General features: G+C 48.2%; 1 protein-coding gene across 1 annotated transcript in view; it reads left to right on the top strand.

Annotated features, from left to right (window-relative positions):
• Nucleotides 1-5,091, top strand: part of C2cd2 (C2 calcium-dependent domain containing 2) — a 45,590-nt gene that overhangs the window by 5,825 nt on the left and 34,674 nt on the right. The gene's annotated exons all lie outside the window — the stretch shown is intronic.

The raw sequence follows: 5,091 nt of genomic DNA, 5'->3' as shown, positions 1-5,091 counted from the left end.
CTTCCGGTTTTCTGGTGGTTTATTGGAGATAGGAGTCTCATGGTCTCTCTTGCCCAGGCTGGCTTTGAACCTCGATCCTCAGATCTCAGCCTCCTGAGTAGCTAGGATTACAGGCGTGAGCCACCAGCGCCCGGCCCAGCTTGAAAGTTTTAAGTAAGCCTACCCGGTGTGTGGAAAGTGAGTCAGCCAGGGAGGCGATGATGGGGTCTGAGCTGGCGGGCCCTGCTTCTTCCCCGGGCTGTAGGCTCCGTGTCTGTCCTGGGCAGAGGACGGGGACACACACATCCGGACAGGCCTGTGCGGACCACCACAGCATCACTGCTCATGCTGGCCCAGAGCGGGAGCAGGCCTGGGTGAGGACCCGTGTCTCTCTTCATTCACGCTCTCCACATGCTCCCCTGCCAGAAGAGGAGCTGTAGCCGTTGTCCAGAGGAGAGACTGAGGTGGAAGATGTCATGATGAAGCATCAGCTACCAAGTAGGGAGCTCCCACCACAGAGCACAATGAGCAACGCCACTGATTTGCTTTTGTCCATTTTTGCTGTCATCCTTTCACTGAAGCTCCAGCTGCCCCATCTGCCATAGAAGAAACAGGAGGAAGAAAAGACAGCACAGAAAGCTGAAAAGCTCTCGCCATCCTCTGTTTATGTGAAACCCTAGCAACACGGAGGCCGTGGACAGTCGCACGGAATCCCCCTGAGATTCTTAGTCCGTGATGTAGGCCGGGGGAAATCCACAGGCTGTGCTGGGTGTGTGCCATGGGTTGTGTGCATTTGCTTCTAACTGTAGGAACTGTGCTTCCCTTTGTACCCTGAAATCTACCCTGAGGGCCGGGGTTCCCCTGTCCCCGCTCCTCACTGGCTTGTAAGGGACAGAGTAATTCACAGTTGGGCATTTTTGTCTCTCTAGTTACCACAGGAAGCTTAGGACATTTTTTTTTTTTGCTTTAAATGAATTCAATACCAGGTGCTCCATCAACCTGATATTTAAGCTAATAGCTCATGCTAATAGTGGGTGAGATAGTTTTGAACTGGCATCATTCCAAGGGCAGAGAGTGGAGGCTCCACACGGGAGTCACGCCTCCTGAGGTCCCGTGTAGCTGCTGCCTCCCCTCTCCCCCTCCTCCCCAGGAGTTATGCCTCCTAAAAAGCTACCACCTGCTGGTTGGTGGGTCAGGTCAGTCCTCTGGGACAGGCTGACCAGCCTCCTGAGGAAATACATCTTCAGCTACCTGTTATGACTTGGCTGTCAAATGAGGCTCGTGTTGTAGATGTTCTGATAGTATTTAGCTCTAATGGATTTTGCTTTTTTTAACGTGAGGATTCGTGTTCTGTTCATATTGTCTAAGAATATTTACTGAGGTAAGCATAGATTGCAGGGTAGGGAAAGATGTCTGATTAGGAACCACAATGGTTAGTTTGAGATTTATTTCCATGGGGTCAGGTGGGGATTCTTTCCTTATATAATGTGATTTAAAGAAAAATATTCCATAATTTAACTCTTTAAGCTGTGTTTTCCCAGCCGTGTTCCTAGTTCCTTTAGAAACAAAACTAATTAAATCATTTCCAGATCTCTAGGGTGTTCTAAGAGAATGAGCAGAGGCCACTGTATCAAAAAATTGAAGGCTGGGCTTCAATTGAAGGCAGTGGCTCACGCCGGTGATCCTAGCTACTCAGGAGGCTGAGATCTAAGAATTTGATTTAGAAATAAATGGTGTCAGTCATGTAGGATTCTTGCTTCCTTTAGGCGGGTTGTTTAGCAGGGCGCTTGTTCCTGGTCTCAGCTCTGCGGAGCCCTGCTGGCTCCAGGCACAAAGAGCCAGCGTTGGCATTGGGCATTTCAGATGGTGATACTTAAAAACTGCCCTTCAACAGCTCCTTATAACCCAGGCTCTCGCAAAGCTCTCTGGAATGCAGGAACGTTTCCCAGGCAGAACTGGGCTGGGGAAGCCTCAGGTCGTGGGTGGGATCATGGCATTCATAGTTATTAAGGTGGACAGTGGCCCTTGGCAAGGCTGGCCAGAGAGTTGCTCAACTGGCCCAGGGGCTGCTGCCTTCTGCCCCTCGGGGAGAGGACCCTGTCCAGCAGCGAGGCCTTCACCTGCTCTGCTGTGGTTGGAAGAATTTAATCCTCCCTCATGGATAACACCTTAATACATTAAAAGAAGCTTACTTGCTTTTTAAACCTCTTTTTCATTTTGCTCTTGTCCATTTACAAATGGGGTGTTACTGTTCTCAGGCCTCAAGGCAGAGTTGGCCTGGGAAAAAGCTGGTTCCTGATGTCTGTCCCCTCCCGCATGCCCCGTCGGGACAGTGGAAGGGTTTTCATGGGGTGCAGCCAAGTGTTGAGGTGGGTTTGCGTGGTTTATTTAGTGAACTTCCTGCTGAGCAACAAAGGTACCTGGCTTTATATTATTCAGAGAGAGAAAGCAGGTGCTGGTGGCTCACACCTGTTATCCTAGCTACTCAGTAGGCTGAGATCTGAGGGTCAGAGTTCAAAGCCAGCCTAGGTAGGGAAAGTCCATGGGATTCTTTCCTTCAATTAACCAGCAAAAGTCTGGATGAAGAACTGTGGCTTGTGGCTCGAGTGGTAGAGTGCTAACCTTGAGTGAAAAAGCTCAGGGACAGCATCCAGACCTTGAGTTCAAGCTTCTAGTCTGGCACAGAGGAAAAAAGAAAGTGACTTCCAAGGGAAGAGGGGAACCCCTCCACCCGGGGACTGAAAGAATGGGAGCCGTCCCGGGTTCCTCCTCGCTCTACTGGCGTGTCTTGAGAGGTTGGCTGTCGTCATGAGCTTTGCAGTTATCCCTGAAGTTTTATTTATTTTTTATTTTTTTATTGTGAAAAAACTGTACAGAGGAGTTACAATTACATGGGCAGGATAATGAGTACATTTCTTATCAAGCATTGTAGCCTCCTCCTTTGTTTCCCCTTCCCATCCCTTCCAAGCCCCCGCCCCCCCCCCCCCCGCCATCCCTGAAGTTTTAAAGTCTTTCCATTGGAGGTTGTTTTTTTTTTTTTTGGTTGGTCATGGGGCTTGAACTCTGGGCCTGGGCGCTGTCCCTCAGCTCTTCCGCTCAAGGCAAGCGCTCTATCAACTTGAGCCACAGTGACACTTCCAGTTTTGTGCTGGTTTATTGGAGATAAGAGACTCATGGACTTTTCTGCCTGAGCCGTCTTTGAACCACAATCCTTAGATCTCAGCCTCCTAAGTAGCTAGGATTACAGGCGTGAGCCATCTGTGCCTGGCTTATTTGAGTTATTTATTGACTTACTTATTTGCTTCCTTTTAAGTGCTTGGGTGTTCTGTTTTCAAGGAATGAGTGGTGGGAAGCATTCTATCCTGGAAGTCAAAGCTACTTATATGAGTCAAGGCACAAACCAAGCCTCCCCTTCCCCCCCGCGACCATCCCGGCACTGGGGCTTGAACTCAAGGTCTCACTTGGCTTTTCTGTTCAAAGCTGGAGCTCTGCCACTTGAACCCCACATCACTTCAAGCATTTTGCTGGTTAATTGGTGTTAAGAATCTCAGATTTATCTGTCTGAGCTAGCTTCGAGCCTCAGTCCTCAGATCTCAGCCTCACAAGTACCTAAGATTACAGGCATGAACTTTCAGCACCTTGCCCAAGCCATCTGTTTTCTTAGTCAAATTACAGTTTGATGATTCCAAAGACGTGACTGTCAGCATCTGCTTCTTGTGGCTTGACTCTTCAGCAGTAAGAGGCCTGGGCTGGAGGTCGAGGGATGGGTCACTGGTCTCTGGGTGACGTCATAGGTACATGGAGCTCATCCAGCCTTAAAAATCAGTGTCTTGGATGGAATTGTTTGTAGATCGTTTACTTTTAACATGAGTAGGCGACCATTTCTTATCCAAACACTTTTTGTTCCAATGCTTTTGTGAACTGGGGAGATGATGGATATACATAACCAAGCCCTGCCAACCCTCAGTCTTCAGAGAGGGCTGCTACAGCATGGGCAAATACAAGCTGTGCAACTCTCTGCTAGGATGGGAGAGAGGCAAGCTTGCCAGAGCACCCCCGGCTCCACTCCTGGACACCGGAAGTGCCCTTGCCAGGGCTCTGTGCTGGTGGGGTGCATTAGAGTTGGAGAGGTGGTGGAGGGGGCAGAGCTGGACGTGGGCTTGTGGGCTGTGTGTGGGTGGGAAGCCAGCGATGAGAAAGGAAAAGGCAGAGGGCCTAGCTCTGAACTTTGCGTAATAGCTGGTCTTGGCAAAGTAATTATTTTGATAATCTTTCCTCTCAGTATTTTCGATTCTGATAAATCCACCAGAGAATTAAAAGAATTTTCTCTTCTTCCTTAAATGAGTTCCCAGCAGCGGGGTCAGCCTATGCCCTGGGGAAAGTGGAAGTCCTTGTATCACTCCAGACTCCAGGTGGCTCAGCTTTGGGCAAACCCTTTGGTTGCCTACCCATGCAGCTTCTCCATCCTGCTGTCCAGGTGTGGCTGGCCACACACCTGGCACCCAGCCCTGGCTTGTTGGAATCCTGCCTGAGGAAGCTGGGATCTTTTTAGAAGATCTACTTCTATCGTGTTCTGTGGCAGAAACTACCCATTTCTCTGGGCTCCCAACAAAGCAATTTTTTTTTTTTTTTGCCGGTTTTGGGGCCTGAACTCTGGGCCTGGTCGCTGTCCCAGCTCAAGGATAGTGCTCTACCACTTGAGCCACAGTGCCACTTCCAGCTTTTTCTGCTTATGTGGTACTGAGGAATCGAATCCAGGGCCTCGTGCATGTAAGGCAAGCACTCTACCACTGAGCCACTTTCCCAGCCCCCAAAGCAATTTTTTTTAAAGGATCCTTCGGAAGGCTTCCGGACTTATCAGAACTATAGCTTAGTTTATTTTTGATGTAACTGCTTGTCTCTGTCTTTAGATGTTTATTTTGTAAAATATGTTCATTTTATAATTGAACTCATTATGTAATTCTGTTATTGTTATGGCTATATAATTTTGTAATCGTTTAACATTTCATATGTTCCTTAAGTTACTTCCACATTTATGAAAAACAGTGCTATATTAAATTATTTAGTCAAAACAATTTTTTTAGCTTCTGGGTGAATTTTTTTTTTTTTTTT

Source organism: Dipodomys ordii, unplaced genomic scaffold (genome assembly GCF_000151885.1).
Source record: "Dipodomys ordii isolate 6190 unplaced genomic scaffold, Dord_2.0 Scaffold103, whole genome shotgun sequence".
Taxonomy (NCBI): Eukaryota; Metazoa; Chordata; class Mammalia; order Rodentia; family Heteromyidae; genus Dipodomys; species Dipodomys ordii.
This window is presented reverse-complemented; position numbering and strand designations above follow the sequence as displayed.